The sequence below is a fragment of the Macaca fascicularis genome, chromosome 5, assembly GCF_037993035.2.
Source record: "Macaca fascicularis isolate 582-1 chromosome 5, T2T-MFA8v1.1".
Classification (NCBI taxonomy): domain Eukaryota; kingdom Metazoa; phylum Chordata; class Mammalia; order Primates; family Cercopithecidae; genus Macaca; species Macaca fascicularis.
In genome coordinates, this window is record NC_088379.1 from 42,879,932 (window position 1) to 42,902,036 (window position 22,105).

General features: G+C 34.7%; 1 long non-coding RNA gene across 1 annotated transcript in view; it reads right to left on the bottom strand.

The window, feature by feature from the left end:
- Positions 1-21,631, bottom strand: part of LOC135970787 (uncharacterized) — a 37,975-nt gene extending 16,344 nt beyond the window's left edge. Inside the window, exon 1 of the long non-coding RNA XR_010586639.1 lies at positions 21,530-21,631. This is a non-coding gene — a long non-coding RNA (uncharacterized lncRNA). The remainder of the gene's footprint in view (positions 1-21,529) is intronic.
- Between the last annotated feature and the right edge of the window lie 474 nt (positions 21,632-22,105).

Below are 22,105 nucleotides of genomic sequence, written 5' to 3' on the forward strand. Positions count from 1 at the left end.
ACAATGGAATACTATCCATACTATGGGTGTTCCCTATAACTCACAAGGATAGGCAATAGTGGAAAGAGCTAATAGTACTTTAAAACTCAAATACAAAAGCAAAAGAGAGGGGACCAGGAATATAAGACATCACACATTTGATTGCATTTCACTTTACTAACATTAAATTTTTTAAATTTACAAAAAGATCAACCCATGACTGCAGCTGAACAACACCTGAGAGGACAAAGGGAAAATAAAAAGACTGGACAAGATATATGGTGGAGGGATGCACATACAAAGAACTGGGAAAAAGGAAAGATAATTATATGGGGAAGCGAATTTGCTTGTGTCTCTCCAGGTGACAATCAGTTGTCTGTGTGGGTGCCAACCACACATCTGAAGATCTATCATGAGCCATAGCATCTAGTGGACCCACCTGTACAGTGCAAATTGAAGGTTTAAGGATTGCTATTTTTGTTATATTGTTGCACAAGGATAAGCCTCAATTCTGTTAATCAGAAAAAGCCTGATTCTCATTATCAATGGTAAGTTTTATCCCACAGTAATTAACCAAAGAGGCAGAAGCTGAGTTACAAATGCTTCAGCAATGGCATGCCTCCTGGCTACAGCAAAAAAGAAACAAACAAACAAAAAAAGCCTTTGCTTCTGTTTCAGTAGATTTACTAACGTGGGGGTGAGGGTATGTTTGTGTTTTTGCAGGAAATGAACAAACCATGCGCGTGCCCTCAAGTTGTGTACAACCATGGAATGGGAGACTGGAGGGACCCATGGATCCCAACCATGGACCAGGTTCCCCCAGTATGAGCCATGAGCCAGTTGAATCTGAATGTAAAGATGGAACAAGGACCAACTGGAGTCACACTAACAACAACTGGCATAACATGGGGACACATAAAACACACACACACACACACACACACACACACACAAAGTTGAAAAACTGCTGAAGTGCCAGGGTTTTACCTTTTGCTGGGATTCAGAGGTACAATAGTTGCTTAATGCACCAATACTTTTTGACTGAACTCCTCTCTACCTTGAATACAAGAGACCCTAATAAGTAGGCAGGAATATCATTGCCCTCATTCAGCATGAAGTTACAGAAGACAGACCTTCCTCCTTGTGCAACCCTTAGAATTAAAGGTCCTCTTGTAAAAAGGAAAGGGGAAATATGTAAGAAGCATTCAAACCAGAGTGACGCTATTTTAAATAAGGGCTAAGAAAAATGAAGCTGGATCACCAATGGGTAATTAAAGGTGGCACAGCCTGCAATTGCCTTGCTCAATTAATTTATAAACAAAAAGATGATCTTTTGGATTCAAAGTTGTGTTATGTTACTCTTAAATGTCATCTGGAGGGCAGAGATGAAAATCTCACCCTTGATATTGTTAAAATGAAAGAGCAGGTTTTTGAAGCCTCTCAGGCTCACTTAGCCCTGCTCCCTGGAAGTGATATTTTGAACAAGACAGCCAATGGATTGTCTACAATCAATCCTCTTAAATGGATTAAGGCCATTGGAAGCTCTACACTTGCAAATTTTGTTCTAATAATTATGTGCTTGTGCTGTCTCCTTTTAGTCTGCAGATGTGGAAGCCGCCACTGCAGAGAAAGCCACCATGGAGAACAAGCAATGACAGCTACAAAAGAGAAAAGGGGGCCATGTTGGGAGAAAAGCTGAGTGTTGTGAGAGAGGCTGAGGCAGGGCTTGCATGTCTGCTGGACTTGCTAGCTCCTTACTTCTAGCACTCCCATTATCTCAGGTAGCCATATGTTCCAAAGAAAAGGCTAAACCATCACAACTGTAGCTCATTCACTCGATACACTGCTTCCTTTCAACCTCCACATTCTCACCACCTGCTGCTTTATTTGATCACCAATAAATAATATGGGATCCCAGAGCTTGGGGCCTTCTCAGCCTCCATACTACTGTTGTCCCCCTGGTCCCACTTTCTCTCTTGTCTTTTCTCATTCCTTTGACTCTACCAGACTTTGTCATTCCCACTGCCTGGTGTCGGTTCCAATCACCCCAACAATTTACTTGGACCCTCTCCCTTGTTTTCTTAGTTTCGTTCAGTTTTGTTTAACTTTTCAAAAAATCAATTTCTTTATTCATTGATCCTTTGTATTGTTATTTTCATTTCAATTTTATTTATTTCTGATCTTATCTTTATTCTTTTCTTCTAGTAATTTTGTGTTTTGTTTTCTCTTACTTTTCTAGTTCTTTAAGATGAATTATTAGATTATTTGAAATTTTTCCTCTTTTATGATATGGCACTTATAGCTATAAACTTTCCTCTTAGTATTGTTTTGGCTGTATCCCATAGGTTTTTGTATGTTGTATTTTCATTATCATTTGTTTTAATAAGAAATTTTCAATTTCCTTCTGAATTTCTTCAGTGACCCACTTGTCATTTAGGATCATATGGTTTAATTTTCATGTATTTGTATAGGTTTCAAAATTCCTCTTGTTATTAATTTCTAGTTAAATTCCATTGTGGTCAAAGAAGATGCTTGATATTATTGCAACATTTTGAATGTTTTAAGACTTGTTTTGTGACCTAACATATGGTCTATTCTTGAGAATAATCCATGTGCTGAGGAAAAGAATGTGTATTCTGCCACTATTTCATGAAATATTCTGTAAATATTCATTAGACCCCTTTGGCCTGTAGTGCAGATTAAGTCTGAGGTTTCTTTGTTGATTCTCTTTCTAGAAGATCAGTCCAATGCTGAAAGTGGAGTGTAAGTATCTATATATTATTGTACTGAGGCTTATCTCTCTCTTTAGCCCTAATCATATTTGCATTGTGTGTCTGAGTGCTCCAGTGTTGGTGCATATATATTTAAAATTGTTATACCCTCTTGCTGAATTGACACTTTTATCATCATATAGTGAACTTCTTTGTCTCTCTTGTACTTTTCATCTTAAAATCTATGTTGTCTGTTATAAGTATAGTGACTCCTGCTCCTTTTTGTTTTCCATTGGCATGGAATATTTTTCCATCCCGTTATTTTCACTTTATATTTGTCTTTATAGATAAACCATTTCTCGTAGGCAGCAAATCAAGAGGTATTCTTTTTTCATCCTTTCAACCAGCCTGTCATGTGATTGGAGAGTTTTGTTCATTTACTTTCAATCTTATTATTGATAAGTACAGATGCTCTCAAGCTATTTTATTACTTGTTTTCTGGTCATTTCGTGGTGTCCTCCCCCTTCTTTCTTTCTTCCTGTCTTCTTTTACTGGAGGTGATTTTCTCTGGTGATATGAATTAGCTCTTTGCTTTTTATTTTCCGTGTCTCCATTGTATGTTATTTTGTTTCAGTTTACCATGAGGTTTATAAATACTATCTTATAACACATTATTTTAAGCTGATAACAACTTAACACTGTTTGCATAAACAAGCAAATAACCATGCAAAAAGAAGACTAGTAAAAAAACTCTATGCCTTAACTCTGTCCCCTCACTTTTTAACTTTTTGTTGTTTCTATTTATATTTGTTGTACTATGTCTTGAAAAGTTATTGTACTTATTATTTTTTATTGGTTCAACATTTAGTCTTTCTACTAAGGATAAGAGTAGCTTACACACCACAGTTGTGGTGCTATAGTATTCCATGTTTTTCTGTGTACTTACTATTACAAATAAGTTTTGTACCTTCAAGTGATATTATTCCTCATTAATCTCCTTTTCTTTCTGAATGAAGTACCCCCTTTTGCATTTTTTGTAGGACAAGTCTGGTGTTGATTAAATCCATCAGCTTTTATTTGTCTGCAAAATTCTTTTTCCTTCATGGTTGAAGGACATTTTTTTCTTCATGTACTATTCTAGGGTAAAAGTTGTCTTTTTTCCCTTCAGCACTTTAAATATGTCATACCACTCTCTCATGGACTGTAAGGTTTTAACTGAAAAGTCTGCTGCCAAATGTATTGGAATTTCATTGCATGATATTTAAATTTTTTTTTCTGTTTCTACTTTTAGAATCCTTTTTTTATCATTGACCTTTGAGAGTTTGCTTATTAAATGTCTTGACGTAGTCTTCTTTGGTATAAATCTGTTTGGTATTCTATAACCTCCTCGTACTTGGATATTGATAACTTTCCTAGATTTGGGAAGTTCTCTGTTATTATTATCCCTTTGAATAAATTTTCTGTCCCATCTCAATTGCTATCTCCTCTTTAAGGTCAATAAGTCTTAGATTTGTCCTTTTGAGGTGATTTTCTAAAGTCTGTAGAAGTGCTTCATTGATTTTTTTTCTTTTGTCTCTTCTGACTGTATATTTTCAGATAGTCCATCTTCAAGCTCACTAATTCTTTCTTCCACTTGATCAATTCTGCTATTAAAGGACTCTGATATATTCTTCAATAAACCAATTATTTTTTCAGCCCCAGAATTTCTGCTTGATTCTTTTCAATTATTTCAATCTCTCTGTCAAATTTATCTGATAGAATTATGAATTTCTTCTGTGTTATCTTGAATTTATTTGAGTTTCCTCAACATAGCTATTTTGAATCCTCTGTCTGAAAAATCGCATATCTCTGTTTCTCCAGGATTGATTGCTATTGTTCACTTGGTGAGGTCATGTTTTTTGGGATGGTGTTGATGCTAGTAGATATTCTTTGGCGTCTAAGCATTGAAGAGTTAGGTATTTATTGGAGTATACACTGTATGGTCATATTTGTAACCATTCTTCTTTGGAAGGTTTTTCAGATATCTGAAACAACTCAGGTGTTGTGTTCTTAGATATATCTGCTTTAGGGGACACCTCAAGCCCAGCAACACTGTGGTTTTTTTTCAGCTTTGACAGTCTTAAGGAACTCCCTTTATGGTCTTGCACAATATTCAGCTGAATTCTCTGGATTATCAAACAGAGCCTCTTGTTCTCTTCTCTTACATTCTACCAAACAAACAGAATCTTTCCCTCTTTTTTGAGTCACATAAAGTTGGGGGTGGAATGACACAAGTATTCCTGTGGCCACTACCACTATGACTATGCTGGGTCAGACCTGAAGCCAGCACATCACTGGGTCTCATCCAAGGTCTTCTTTCATCACTTCCTGCCTACTACTTATGTTCATTCAAGGCCCTGGGACTCTGCAATCAGCTGGTGGCAAAGCCAGCCAGGCCTGTGTTCTTCTCTTTAGGGCAACAAAATCCTATGGACCTCAGGTGGGTCAAGATGTGTCATCCAGGAGTCAGGGAATAGGGTAAAAAACTTTAAAATATACCTGGTATTCTATAGTACCATGGCTGAGGTGGAACTCAAACTACAATTCACTGTCCTTCCTACTCTCCCCTCCCCTTTTGAAATGCAAAAATGTCTCAACCAGGCCAATAGGAGTACTGCCAGACTAACACAATATGCCCTTAGGATCCGAGGACTCTTAAGTCAGCTTGTAGTGAATCCTGCCTGGCTTGCAACTCACCCTTCAAGGGTCATAGGCACTCCTCTCATTCATGGAAGGTCCAGAAATGCTATCTCAGAATCAAGTCCCAGAATCAGGGCACTTATTCCTAAATTGACCACATAGTTGGAAATAAAGCACTCCTCAGCAAATGTACAAGAACAGAAATTATAACAAACTGTCTCTCAGACCACAGTGCAATCAAACAAGAACTCAGGATTAAGAAACTAACTCAAAACCACTCAACTACATGGAAACTGAGCAACCTGCTCCTGAATGACTACTGGGTACATAACGAAATGAAGGCAGAAATAAAGATGTTCTTTGAAACCAATGAGAACAAAGATACAACATACCAGAATCTCTGGGACACATTTAAAGCAGTGTGTAGAGGGAAATTTATAGCACTAAATGCCCACAACAGAAAGCAGGAAAGATCTAAAATTGACACTCTAACATCACAATTGAAAGAACTAGAGAAGCAAGAGCAAACACATTCAAAAGCTAGCAGAAGGCAAGAGATAACTAAGATCAGAGCAGAACTGAAGGAGATAGAGACACAAAAAAACCTTCAAAAAATCAATGAATCCAGGAGCTGGTTTTTTGAAAAGATCAACAAAATTGATAGACCACTAGCAAGACTAATAAAGAAGAAAAGAGAGAAGAATCAAATAGATGCAATAAAAAATGATAAAAGGGATATCACCACCAATCCCACAGAAATACAAACTACCATCAAAGAATACTGTAAACAACAGTACACAAATAAACTAGAAAATCTAGAAGAAATGGATAAATTCCTGAACACATACACCCTCTCAAGACTAAATCAGGAAGAAGTCGAATCCCTGACTAGACCAATAACAGCCTCTGAAATTGAGGCAATAATTAATACCTTATCAACCAAAAAATGTTCAGGACCAGACAGTTTCACAGATGAATTCTACCAGAGGTACAAGGAGGAACTGGTACCATTCCTTCTAAAACGCTTCCAATCAATAGAAAAAGAGGGAATCCTCCCTAACTCATTTTATGAGGCCAACATCATCCTGATACCAAAGCCTGGCAGAGACACAACAAAAAAAGAGAATTTTAGACCAATATCCCTGATGAACATCCATGCAAAAATCCTCAATAAAATATTGGCAAACCGAATCCAGAAGCACATCAAAAAACTTATCCACCATGATCAAGTAGGCTTCATCCCTGGGATGCAAGGCTGGTTCAACATACGCAAATCAATAAACGTAATCCAGCATATAAACAGCACCAAAGACAAAAACCTCATGATCATCTCAATAGATGCAGAAAAGGCCTTTGACAAAATTCAACAGCCTTCATTCTAAAAATTCTCAATAAACTAGGTATTGATGTGACGTATCTCAAGGTAACAAGAGCTTTTTATGACAAATCCACAGCCAATATCATACTGAATGGGCAAAAACTGGAGGCATTCCCGTTGAAAACTGGCATAAGATGGGGATGCCCTCTGTCACTACTCCTATTCAACATAGTGTTGGAAGTTCTGCCCAGGGCAATCAGGCGAGAAGAAATAAATAAAGGGTGTTCAATTAGGAAAAGAGGAGGTCAAATTATCCCTGTATGCAGATGACATGATTGTATATTTAGAGAACCCCATCATCTCAGCCCAAAGTCTTCTTAAGCTGATAAGCAATTTCAACAAAATCTCAGGATACAAAATCAATGTACAAAAATCACAAGCATTCTTATACACAAATAACAGACAAACAGGGAGCCAGATCATGAGTGAACTCCCATTCACAATTGCTTCAAAGAGAATGAAATACCTGGGAATCCAACTTACAAGGGATGTGAAGGACCTCTTCAAGGAGAACTACAAACCACTGCTCAATGAAATAAAGAGGACACCAACAAATGGAACATTCCATGCTCATGGGTAGGAAGAATCAATATTGGGAAAATGGCCATACTACCCAAGGTAACTTATATATTCAATGCCATCCCCATCAAGCCACCAATGACTTTCTTCACAAAATAGGAAAAAACTACTTTAAAGTTCATATGGAATCAAAAAAGAGCCCGCATTGCCGAGTCAATCCTAAGCCAAAAGAACAAAGCTGGAGGAATCACGTTACCTGATTTCAAACTATGCTACAAGGCTACAGTAACCAAAACAGCATGGTACTGGTACCAAAACAGAGATATAGACCAATGGAACAGAACTGAGCCCTCAGAAATAATACCACACATCTACAGCCATCTGATCCTTGACAAAGCTGAGAAAAACAAGAAATGGGGAAAGGATTCCCTATTTAATAAATGGTGCTGGGAAAACTGGCTATCCATATGTAGAAAGCTGAAACTGGATCCCTTCCTTACATTTTATACAAACATTAATTCAAGGTGGATTAAAGACTAAAATGTTAGACCTAACACCATAAAAACCCTAGAAAAAAACATAGGCAATACCACTCAGGACAGAGGCATGGGCAAGGACTTCATGTCTAAAACACCAAAAGTAATGGCTACAAAATGGCAACAAAAACCAAAATTGACAATTGTGATCTAATTAAACTAAAGAGCTTCTGCCCAGCCAAAGAAACTACCATCAGCGTGAACAGGCAACCTACAGAATGGGAGAAAATTTTTGCAATGTACTCATCTGACAAAGGACTAATATCCTGAATCTACAAAGAACTCAAACAAATTTACAAGTGATATCCCCTTTATCATTTTTTATTGCGTCTATTTGATTCTTCTCTCTTTTCTTCTTTATTAGTCTTGCTAGTGGTCTATCAATTTTGTTGATCTTTTCAAAAAACCAGCTCCTGGATTCACTGATTTTTTGAAGGGTTTTCTGTGTCTCTATCTCCTTCAGTTCTGCTCTGATCTTAGTTATTTCTTGCCTTCTGCTAGCTTTTGAATGTGTTTGCTCTTGCTTTTCTAGTTCTTTCTATTGTGATGTTAGAGTGTCAATTTTAGATCTTTCCTGCTTTCTGTTGTGGGCATTTAGTGCTATAAATTTCCCTCTACACACTGCTTTAAATGTGTCCCAGAGATTCTGGTATGTTGTATCTTTGTTCTCATTGATTTCATAGAACATCTTTACTTCTGCTTTCTTTTGTTATGTACCCAGTAGTCATTCAGGAGCAGGTTGTTCAGTTTCCATGTAGTTGAGCGGTTTTGATTGAGTTTCTTAGTCCTGAGTTCTAGTTTGATTGCACTGTGGTCTGAGAGACAGTTTGTTATAATTTCTGTTCTTGTACATTTGCTTTGGAGTGCTTTACTTCCAATTATGTGGTCAATTTTGGAATAAGTCCCATGTGATCCTGAGAAGAATGAATATTCTGTTGACTTGGGGTGGAAAGTTCTGTAGATCTCTATTAGGTCTGCTTGGTGCAGAGATGAGTTCAATTCCTGGATATCCTTGTTAACTTTCTGTCTTGTTGATCTGTCTAATGTTGACAGTGGGGTGTTGAAGTCTCCGATTATTATTGTATGAGAGTCTAAGTCTCTTTGTAAGTCTCTAAGGACTTGTTTTATGAATCTGGGTGCTCCTGTATTGGGTGCATATACATTTAGGATAGTTAGTTCTTCCTGTTGAATTGATCCCTTTATCATTATGTAATGGTCTTGTCTCTTTTGATCTTTGATGGTTTAAAGTCTGTTTTATCAGAGACTAGGATTGCAAACACTGCTTTTTTTTTTTTTTTTGTTTTGTTTTCCATTTGCTTGGTAAATCTTCCACCATCTCTTTATTTAGGAGTTATACCTGATGTAAATGACGTGTTGATGGGTGCTGACGAGTTGATGAGTGCAGCACACCAATATGGCAGAAATATACATATGTAACAAACCTGCACTTTATGCACATGTACCCTAGAACTTAAAGTATAATAAAAATAAATAAATAAATAAATAAATAAATAAATAAATAAATAGAAAAAGTAGAAAAGAGACATCAAAGTGGTTGTTTATTTATGCAAGTGCATTCAAGGTTGGTGAATGAAAATGGCCCAAGTTATTCTCTAGCAAGTTTTAGGAAAGGACAAAAACAAAACAATGTAGTACCTGAGAGATTCTCATTCCACCTAATAATGACAGAAGGGTAGCACTGGCACATGTACAAACATTTACCTTTCAGGTTTTTTTTTTTTCCTAGAAATATAAGATGAAACTTTTTTTTTAAACTACACAAATTTCTATTACTTATGCCTTTGTATGCCCTCTGAACGCCTCCAATTTTAATAGCAATTGTAATCTGTGACTAAAGAAGACAAGTGGATAATCACCCTTGAAAGAGAACTCCTCCATAATTAATAGGGATTTGATTCCACTAAGAAGCAGCAGCTTGAGATAGATGACTGGGGAGATGGGAGAAGTTTTAAGAGTTGGCTTGACAGTGGTCATGGGAGGTGTTGGACTTCTCTACTGTGTTAGAGAAAAACTTAAGCTACGTATTCTGGTATAATCAAATGGGACATTTTTTGCTCATATTAAGAAACTTTGTTCAGTGCAGATTTGTAGGTTGTTTTTGGGAAGAGTAAGGAAAAGAAATATAGTATTACCAGGATTGTCTATGTTTCTCCTTTTATCCGTGTTGACTTTATTCTTTCCTAATATAATTGGGCTCTCTTAACATAGCCCCTGCTCATATTTTTCCAATTATTAATCGCAGATAAAAAGGGAAGCAGGTAGATTGGCCCTTCATAGGCCTTGTGCCCTTATCTTAAATCAGGCACAGAGTCAAGATGTTACTCCTTACATTAGATCTAATTTGAGACATTTACCACTTGTGTGACAAAAATAGGATCTTTTCTCAGAGGAGAAAAAGCACAGACCCGAGGACCCCGTAAGCCAGTTACAAAGGCGTTACCTAATAAGAGGTTTTCTTTCTAATGGAGCCAAGTTAAAGATTACACAATGTTTCTCTGTTCAAAAAGCACTGAAGATACTGTCAAATAAAAATACATTGCTACACTATGAGAGAACAGCTACATCTGTAAGTCACCCAGATTCTCTACTTGTCATAGCTCAAATCCTGATTAGTTGTCTCCTGGCCTAGTTAAATAAACTCCCTAATCAAGTGTCTTCCTTCTCTCACTCTTGTCCATTCTTATATTCTTGGCAGACTCACTCTTCTAAATAACAGCACCTAACTGGTGTACTTTTTTCTTTTAAAAATGGCCGTATCTTAGTGTTCATCTCTCTTTTTTAAAAGCAAGTTATCACTAATTTGTTCTGTGATTGTTTACGCATTCTTCAGAATTCAGCTCAAATGTCATCTGATTCAGTATTTTCCAACCTGGTTGATCAGCATAACCAATTAGAAGACATATTAAAAGATAAATTTCAGGACTTGCTACCACAGTCTGATTCCATAGGTCTGGATAATGCCAGGATAACTCTGATGTCTCAGAAATTTTGATAATCAGTGATCCAAATATAGAAGCCTTTCAAAATCCATCTCTCCTTCAACCTTTGGTACTCCACATTTGTAATTCCACAGCAGTAATTGTTTGCACCACATCCTCAGTGCTCTTATGACAATGGGATAAAACCAATTTGAGAAACCGATTTTCAAAATACTAAAAGGTAAATTTTTCTTACATTGATATTTAACTATTTCAGGGATTAAACTTAAGTGCCTCTAAAATAGCAGATAAATTTCTTAGTTAATATCCACTTATGTAATTCTGAAACATTATAATACATGAATCATAGGAAATAAACCACTTGTATTTCTTTTTCATTATTTAAAAACAATTTGCTCAATATAAAATTTTTAATGTATAGAAACTAGTTTAACTTTAAACATTGGCATGTACTGAGATAAGCATTTCTAAATAGTAGTTGAGTTCTCTTTAGAAGGCTGGTAAAATATATATATATATAAAATATATATAGAATTATGTATATAAATATGTAGAGATAGCAACTTAAGAGGGTACTTGTGAGGTTTTGAAAATCTATTCATAGAAAGCTTTAAATACATTGTTTAAAATTTAGAAAAATCTCAAAGTACAGATTTTTTCAGTTTGAATTATTTTAATGTTTATTGTTCTTTTAAGAAGAATTTCTAATTTCTATTTATTTAGCTAGTTTATTGGGGAGGGAGTTCCTGAAGCAATTAGCCCTTAAAACATCTTCCCAGGCATACACATTGGTGCACTAACCCTTCTAGCTAAGATATGGAACTATGTGAAAATCTTTTGCTACTGTGTTAACAACTTGAAAAACGTGGAGAGGAAAATTCCCATTTTCTTGGCTTAGCAAATAATAATGGATGTAAATAAAATATGAATAAATAATTAATTATAGAAATGAAAAATAAAATACCTGATATTTTAATATTGCATGGGGGTAAAAGCACATTGCAGAAAATTATCAGTAAACTTATATAAAATTTGTCTAAATTAAAACAGGAAGACAGAGGGTAAAAAGAATAAAAAATATAAACTGAGTATCACTAACCTGTGAGAAAATATCAACAAATCTATCTTAAGTGTAATTAAAAGCTTAGAAGAAAAGAATGAGAGAAAAAAAATCTCAACCTACTGATGTAACAACAAATACTTAGTAGAAATATAGCAAGGAAAACCCCAACAAGGCCATTACAGTTAAATCACTGAAAACCAAAAGATAACATTTTAAAGGCCAGAAGAAAAAAATACATAGTATGAAGAGGAATAATTATAAGAATGATAATAGTCTAATTATCAAAAATATGTAAGCCAGAAGGTAAAAAAAAATTTTAAACATCGAATTTTATATCTATTAAGATTATATTTTAAAAATCAGGACCAAATAAAGGTATTTTTAGATAAATGAAAGATGTGACGGTATATAGCCAGTAGATATGTACTGAAACAGACACGAAGGAAAATTGTTCAGGGATGAAGAAAAATAATACAAGAAGGAAATGCAAATATACAAGAAGGAATAAAGAGCAATAGATATGGTAAATATGCAGCCTCATGTTAAAAACTACTTTTTACTTTCTTAATTTGTTTTATAAAATAATTGGAAGTTTAAATAGCGATGTCCATACACAATGGATTATTATTTAGCCATAAAGAGGAATGATTTCCTGTCATTTGCAACAACATAGATGGAACTGGAGGACAATATGTTAAGCAAAACTTGCCAGGCAGAGAAAGACAAATTTTGCATGTTTTTATTTATTTGTGAGAGTTAAAAATTAAAAAAATTAAACTCATGGAAATAAAGAGCAGAATAAGGATTACCAGAGGCTGGAAAGAGTAATGGGTGGGGTGGGGTGGACGGTTAATGGGTGTCAAAATATAGTTAGATAGAATGTGTAAGATGTAGTACTTGATAGTGCAATAGAGGGACTACAGTCAACAATAATTTATTGTAGATTTTTAAATAATGAAAAGGATATAATTGGATTGTTTGTAACATAAAGAAAAGAAAAATCCTTGAGGTGATGGGAAAAAATAATGAAAAATCAATAATTAAATTAATTAATTAAATATTCTATAATGTATTTTGGGTTTTTTAATGCACAGGAGGAACAAAACATGTAACATCAATAGTCAAAACAACTGAGTAGTCAATGGGATTATATGGTTGCATGTTTCCTAGAGAATATGTAAAGTGTCATAATATTAATCTTAGGTAGAATTTGATAAGTTAAGGGTATGTATTACGATTTCAGGACAATACACTTATGACTAAACAATAAAATGAAGATATGGTTAAAAACAACAGAAGTGGAGAACAGTATTATGGATGGAATTTTGAGCCCTCAAATTCATATTAATGTATTGACACCCTAAACTCTAAATTGTCTATATTTGGAGAACGGGACCTTAGAAAATGCAATGGAGGTCAAATGAGATCATGAGTGGTGTCTTAATCCAATATGACGGATGTCCTTATAAGAGGAGGAAGAGATAACAGAGAGACACTGACACAGAGAAGAGGCCACATGAAGACGTTTAAATCCATTAAATGTAAATGGATTAAGCACTCTAATTTAAAGGTAATATATTAGTCTGTTCTCATGCTGCTATGAAGAAATATCTGAGACTGGGTAATTTATAAAGCCTGTTAACAGTTCCAAAGTCATTTCCACATTTTCAAGTGTCTTTATATCTGCACCCCACGCTTTGCGGTACCAATTTATTGTATTTGTTCGTTCTACATTGCTCACTGCACTCACACTGCTAATAAAGACATACTCAAGATGGATAATTTATAAGGAAAAGAGGTTTAATTGACTCAGTTCAGCATGGTTGGGGAGGCCTCAGGAAACTTACAGTTATGACGGAAGGGGAAGCAAACACTCTTTCACAGGGCAGCAAGAAGGAAAATGAATGCCCGGGAAAACCATCAGATTTCATGAAAATGAACTCACTATCATGAGAACAGGATGTGGGAAACAACTCCCACGTTTCAATCACCTCCACCTGGTCCCTCTTGTAACACGTGGGGATTATGGGAACCAGAATTCAAGAGGAGATTTAGGTGGGAAATCTGCAAAATTATATCATGGAGTGATTGCCAGGCTGAATAAATTTAATACTAAATTTTATGGTCTTTAGAAGAGATATTATTTAAAAATGAATACACAGATTGAAAGTCATGCATATTTTTATTCTCCAATTTTTAAGTTGTTTTCTACTAAGAGTTTAGATACATAACTCTGTAATGCATCTGGAGTTGAATATAACATATAGTGTTGATAGGATTTAATGTTGTACTTCTTAAGAAAACCATTTTTTTCCAACTCCACTAATTGAAAAGTTTTTCTTTTAGTGCTTATCTGAACTGACAGCTCTAACATACACAAAAGTTTCCTACATAGGTAGGTCAGTTAATTGGCTCTCTAACTCTCTCTCTCTCTTCTCAGTCAACTTATAAACTATATCTTAAACTTAAAATCTTATATGACAATTCTGCTTTGGTTATTCTTTGGATGTATTCTGTTTTCTTAGAATTATAACTCTTCATGTAAATTTGATAATAATTATAAAATTAATTAAAAGATATGATTTTCTTGGAATTTCATGAAATGTACAGGTCAATTTGTAGCAAATTGATATATTTATGATAATAAGTCTTCTAAAATTTCTACATTTAGGGTAATATGTGTATCAGGTTTATGCTGGCTTCTTAGAATGTGTTGAAGAACATTTCCCTTTTATTCTCCTTTCTGGAAAAGTTTAAATAAAATTGGGATAATCTGTTCCTTGAAAGGTTAATAGAATTTTCTTATGAAACTTTCTGGGCCTGATGTTTTCCATCCAGAAAAAGTTTAATCCTGACATCAGTTTCTTTAATTATTATAGAAATCTTCAATCTTTTCATTCTTGTAGAGCCTTTTCAGTAGAAAGAATTTCTCAAGAAATTTGTACCTTTTATCTGCATTTTAAAACTATTTGGTATACAGTTATTGATATTCTATTATTATTGTCTAATATCTTTTGCCCATATATATGTATCTATTTTTATTCAAGATAGTTTTTATTAGTTTTTTTCTCTTCTCTTGATAAACACTGCCAGAGATTCGTTGATATTGTCAGCTTTTACAATGAAGAAACTTTTGGCTTTGTTGTTTTTTGTACAGTATCTTTATTTTGCAACTTATTAGTCTCTGGTTTTATTCTTAAATCTATCATTCCATTCATTTGGGTTCATCTTGTTTTTTTTTCTACTAATTAATGATGGACACTCAGCTCATTATGTTAATTTTTGTCCTTTCAGCATAGTCATGCAAGACTACAAATTTCACCATAATACACAACTATTATTACATCTCAAACCCCACATGTGCTGTTTACAGTGTAATTTTAATTCATTCTATTTGCTCCATTTTTTTACATTATTTAATTATGATTTATTCTTTAATTACTTATGTAACATGTACTTTTTTCTTTCCAAATATATGATGATTTAAAATTTATCTTTTTGTTAATTATAACTGCTGTATTACAGTGAAAGATTATATTTTTGACATCTATTATTTATGTTTTGAGGAATTTTATCTTGTAAATAACTCATTATTGTAAATGTTCCACGAGTGTTAATAAAGATGCATATTCACTCTAATTGCTGGACAGAGAGGGCTAAATATTTTCTTTTATTCAAATTATATACTATTTATTCTACTATCTTGCTAGATACTTAACATACATAATCACATTTAATCCCCACAAGAGTCCTGCTGCATGTATATAACAAGCCTCATTTGACAGAAGAAAGAGTTGATACTAAGCATTGAGTTGCAGAACAACCTTTGCTGCTAATTGTAAGTGGCAGGATTTGCCCCTGGGCTGTTTAATTCCAGAGTCCATGCTTTTATATTATGCCATTTTATATAGCTTTCATTATATAGATGTTTACCAACCTATGTGTGTACACAAATACAGTCACACATATATACATATTTTCTCTTGAGAGAAATACAGCAAGCTCTGCTATCTGGCCTATGCACATGTTGACACTTCTGTCTGGACACACCATTTCTGTGACTTTCAGCATAGTTGGATTCTTGTAATCTTATAGGTCTCAGCTTAAATGTTACCTCCTGATTTTCTTTTTTTATTATTATTATAGTTTAAGTTCTGGGATACATGTGCAGAACTTCCAAGTTTGATACATAGGTATACATGCGCCATGGTGATTTGCTGCACCCATCAACCCGTCACCTACATTAGGTATTTCTCCTAATGCTATCCCACCGCCAGCCCCCCATCCCCCAACAGGCCCAGGATTGTGATGTTCCCCTCCCTGTGTCTATGTGTTCTCATTGTTCAACTCCCACTTATGAGTGAGAACGTGCTGTGTTTGGTTTTCTGTTCCTATGTTGGTTTGTTAAGAATGATGGTTTCCAGCTTCTTGCATGTTCCTGCAAAGGATATGAACTCCTTCGTTTTCATGGCTGCATGGTATTCCATGGTGTATAAGTGCCACATTTTCTTTTTCCAGTCTATCATTGATGGGTATTTCGTTTGGTTCCAAGTCTTTGTTATTGGGAATAGTGCTGCAATAAACATACATGTGCATGTGTCTTTATAGTAGCATGATTTATAATCCTTTGGGTATATACCCAGTAATGGGATGGCTGGATCAAATAGTATTTCTGATTCTAAGTCCATGAGGAATCACCACACTGTCTTCCACAACGGTTGAACTAATTTACACACCCACCAACAGTGTAAAAGCATTCCTGTTTCTCCACATCCTCTCCAACATCTGTTGTTTCCTGACTTTTTAATGATCACCATTCTAACTTGCGTTAGATTGTATCTCGTCGTGGTTTCATTTACATTTCTCTAATGAACAGGGATGGTGAGCTTTTTTCCGTATGTTTTTTGGCAGTATAAATGTCTTGAGAAGTGTCTGTTCGTATCTTTTGCGCACTTTTTGAGGGAGTTGTTTATTTTTCTTGTAAATTTGCCTGAGTTCCTTGTAGATTCTGGATATTAGCCCTTTGTCAGATAGATAGATTGCAAAAATTTTCTCCCTTTCTGTAGGTTGCCTGTTCACTCTGATGATAGTTTCTTTTGCTGCACAGAAGCTCTTTAGTTTAATTAGATCCCATTTGTCAATTTTGGCTTTTGTTGCCATTACTTTTTGTGTTTGTTCTGGCCAGGGCAATCAGGCAAAATAAAGAAAGAAGAGGTATTCAGTTAGGAAAATAGGAAGTCAAATTGTCTCTGTTTGCAGATGACATGTTTGTATATTTGCAAAACCTCATCATCTCAGCCCAAAATTTCCTTAAGCTGATAAGCAACTTCAGCATATTCTCAGGATACAAAATCAAAGTGCAAAAATCACAAGCATTCCTATACCCCATTAATAGACAAACAGTATGCCAAAGCATGAGTAAACTCCCATTCACGATTGCTACAAAGAGAATAACATACCCAGGAATACAACTTACAAGGGATGTGAAGGACTTCCTCAAGGACAGCTACAAACCACTGCTCAAGGAAATAAGACAGGATACAAACAAATGAAAAAACATTCCATGCTCATGGATAGGAAGAATCAATATCATGAAAATGGCCATGCTGCCCAAAGTAATTTATAGATTCAATGCTATCCACATCAAGCTACCATTGAGTTTCTTCACAGAATTAGAAAAACTACTTTAAATTTCATATGGAACCAAAAAAGAGCCCATGTATCCAAGACAATCCTAAGCAAAAGGAATAAAGCTGGAGGCATCACACTACTTGACTTCAACTATACTATAAAGTTACAGTAACCAAAACAGCATGGTTCTGGTACCAAAACAGATATATAGACAAATGAAACAGAACAGAGGCCTCAGAAATAACACCACACATCTACAGCCATTTGATCTTTGACAAATCTGACAAAAACAAGCAATGGGGAAAGGATCCTCTATTTAATAAATGGTGTTGGGAAAACTGACTAGCCATATGCAGAAAACTGAAATTGGACCTCTTCCTTACACTTTATACAAAAAATAACTCAAGATGGATTACAGACTTAAATGTAAGACCTAAAACCATAATAATCGTAGAAGAAAACCTAGGCAATACCATTCAGGATATAGGCATGGGCAAAGACTTCATGACTAAATATTTTCATTAGATTAAATTGTCACTTTGTTTTATAAATCTTGTACACCCTTGCTATATTATTGCTAAATTGTTGACTTATGAATAATAAAGAAATAAATAATTCATAATGGTAGATTTCTCAGTTTTTCTCTATAGTTCTATCAAGTCTTGCTTCATGTTTTGAGCTTATTGTATAAGTAGTTTACAGTATAAAATTGATTTTTCTTTATCATTAACATTTTAGTGTCATTTCTGTAGGTTTATATCTTTACCTTTTAATCTGATGGTTATTGTATACGATATTAAATTGAAACATGATCTTGGAGTTAACATTTGCTTCATGTGTCTTTTCCCAGTTCTTTAAAATTTTTTGGTTTTATGCTTTTTCATGCCTCTTGTAAACAGTGAATTTCTGGAATTTGCATTCATTTTATCCAATTTGTGAATTTTTATCTTTTCACTTTTAAATTTAGTCCATTTGCATTCATCGTAATAATGTATATATTTGGGCATTGTTTCATCATTTTAATGTATTTCATTTTATATCATACTATAAAGGTTTCTTTAAATATTTTAATTTTTCTTTAATAAACATTTTCACATGGTTTTACCTCTTTTGTTCTCTTCTATGTCCCAAATTAACTAGCTATTACCTAAAATTTTTATTCTAGGGTATTATGGATATTTTTCTTTACTCTTCTGCTTTTAGCTATTTCTAGGACAGTAGTAAATTTTCTCACATTTTCACCAAAACGTCATATATCTCTTGCAGCGCTATCTCTTTGATATATCACTTTATAATTCAAGAACTGCTTAAAGAGAAAAGGTCAATTAATGTATTTTTTTTTTTTATTTTTTTATTTTTCTGAGACAGAATCTCGCTCTGTCACCCATGCTGGAGTGCAGTGGCCGGATCTCAACTCACTGCAAGCTCCGCCTCCCGGGTTTACGCCATTCTCCTGCCTCAGCCTCCGGAGTAGCTGGGACTACAGGTACCCGCCACCTCGCCCGGCTAGTTTTTTGTATTTTTTAGTAGAGACGGGGTTTCACCATGTTAGCCAGGATGGTCTCGATCTCCTGACTTCGTGATCCGCCCGTCTCAGCCTCCCAAAGTGCTGGGATTACAGGCTTGAGCCACCGCGCCCGGCCAGTGTATTTCTTAAGTTATCTTACCAGTGCTTAGGAAATCATGGCACTGAAGTGATTATGACTCATTCATAATTAAATTTGTAACAATGTTATTAGGTTAGCATTCCTTCTGATACTTTACTCAGCATATTTTACATTTCTGTTGAGTAGTTTCCCTATGGGATATCTGTTCTCTTCTTATATATTTTGCCATGAAAACTGTTAGCCACACTTATGTGTTGTCTAGAATAATTAGGGTGGACACTAAAAAGAAAGTTTTTTAAGTGAATTTTAAAAATTGATGGAAAAAGTATACTATATAGACATTCTGTCATAGTTGAATCAGTGAACATGGGAGAAGCTCTCATACTGTTGCTGAAAGGGAACTCAGAAAAGGCTTTAATTCAAACAAGGCTTTATTTCAATCAACTCTTAAAATTTTCATTGTACATTTTTCCTCTATTGAAAAATTAATATCCCCAAAGGCATATACATATATATATAATTATGTATACAAAAATATAAATAAATGTTTAAAAATGAGAAAATGTACATATAAATTTTATCCAACACATCAGGGTAAGAAATAATAGTGTAGCATGATACCTTTGTTAAAAATTTTACTTTCATTAAATATTAAAAAATGGACATATTAGTTTAAGTAAATATTTGGCATATATGATGATATATCTTATTGAGAGGATTTTAAAAGATGTTGAAGAGATATACATAGGTAGACAGTTGGAGTGGTGAAAAAAGTATTTATAAAGCACTTTGGAAAAATAAGTATGGAGTACAAGACCTAGTGGAACTTTCTTGCGGCATTTACCATTTTACTAGATCAGAGACGTTCAAGTGACTTCACAACACATGCAAGGTGTTGTGTCAGAAATTTTGTTTTTGAAAGTTTTATTAGCATATATGTTACTGAAAAAGCCCTGAGTTTTCATGTTTTGTTAAAATATTGACCTACAACTTAGCAGCTGTGTGTCTTTCCATAAGCCATGCTAACTCTCTATGGTTCTATTTATTCACTTTATAAATGAGGGTTTTTGACTAGGGGATTCTAAAAGTTCTTTCTAACATTAAATGCTCTTGGTCTATGGCTGCAGTTTTTAGTCTTACGCCCAGGCTCACTGAAATTGAATATATAATATTTTAAGATATTTGCTAGCCAGGCGCAGTGTCTCACGCCTGTAATCCCAACACTTTGGGAGGCCGAGGCGGGTGGATCACGAGGTCAGGAAGTCGAGACCATCCTGGTTAACACGGTGAAACCCCGTCTCTACTTAAAAAAAAAAAAAAAAAAAAAAAAAAAAAAAAAAAAAATTAGTCGAACGTGGGGCAGGCGCCTGTAGTCCCAGCTATTCAGGAGGCTGAGGCAGGAGAATGGCGTGAACCCGGGAGGTGTAACTTGCAGTGAGCAGGACATGGCACCACTGCATTCCAGTCTGGGTGAAAGAGCGAGACTCCATCTCAAAAAAAAAAAAAAAAACCACTTTGCTGAAACACATTTTGCAGGAAATAATTTTATAGTTTTATTAACTGTAAGATATTGTGGTACCTAAAAAGTTAAATCTCATTGTTGTAGGGACTATTATAGTGATAGACTTGACCATTTCTTCCAGGGTTGAATTCTACAAAACAGTATCATTCCAGTGACATTGTAAAATACCTTATAATGTGTATTTGTTAGTAATTTATGTTATATTTTACATATAACATATCCTGTTTGCTTCCTAAAAATCTTATATTGAGAAGCCAACTTATTTGAAAAGATTCTGAATAGTAATGTCTAATCTAATTAATAATTCTGTTATTATTAATTAGGTGAAATATTTTCAAGAGAGAAAATAACAGATTTTTTTTAGATAAATTCATTAATTCATTTGTTCATCAAATATATATTGGGTCACTATTATGGACCAAATATTGCTCTAAACACAGCAGTGAATAACTTTACTTGCCTTTATGGCATATTAATTTCAGGGGGAGAGACCAGTGATAAATGATAAATGAATACAACATTAATATAAATAATGTATTGTCAGACTGTCAAATGTTATACATGAAAAAGAAAGGAATGCAAGTTTTAGAGGCTGGTGGGTGGAGATGTGGATTCTTACTTAAACATGTCATTCAGATAAGGGTTTAAAGGAGGTGATTTTTCAGCAGATGCCTGAATAAAGTTAAGGTGAGGGAGACTTCTTTGAATTCTGGGGGAGAGATCCAGGCAGAAGGAAGAGCAAGTACAAATACCCTGCATCAGATTTATGATTAGCATGTTGGAGGAAAAAAAAACAGATGAATATCATAAGATCACAGGGAAAGGAAGATCTGGTTCCTAACTTTTTAATGTCATATTGTCTATTTCAGTTTGGGCTGTTAAAACAAATGACCATAGACTGGATGAACAGTCTATGTTATAAACAACAGCAAATTATTTCTCACAGTACTGGGAACTGGAAATCTGAGATCAGGATGCAGCACAGCTGGGTTCTAGTGAGAGTCCTCTACTGGGATGCAGAATGCTAACTTCTTGTGGTATTCTCACATGGCAGAAAAAGATCTACGTAGCTCTCTGGCCTCTTTTCATAAGTGCATGAATTCCACTCATGAGGCATCCACCTTTATGACCTAATTACCTTTCAATTGTCCTGTGTCCAAAACACATTTAATCCACACATACACACATATAATATGTATGTGTGTTATAAACATACACACTATAAGGTATATGTGTGTGTGTGCATACACACACACACACATACATAAACACACACAGATGTGTAATACCTTACTGCCTGTAACATAAATTCCATGTAAACGTTCTATAACTTTCACTTTAAAAAAGAAAGGCTGTCTATTGGTTGGAGATTATAAAGGCAAGAATAGCAATTTTTATGTCTTAGATTAAGAGATTCCTGAGAAGGGAGTCATTTTTTGTAAACCTGAACTATTAATGTAGTAGGTTCAATCACCAATTGTTTATATTTCTGGACTGCAGCCTGATTTAAAGCTGTTTGT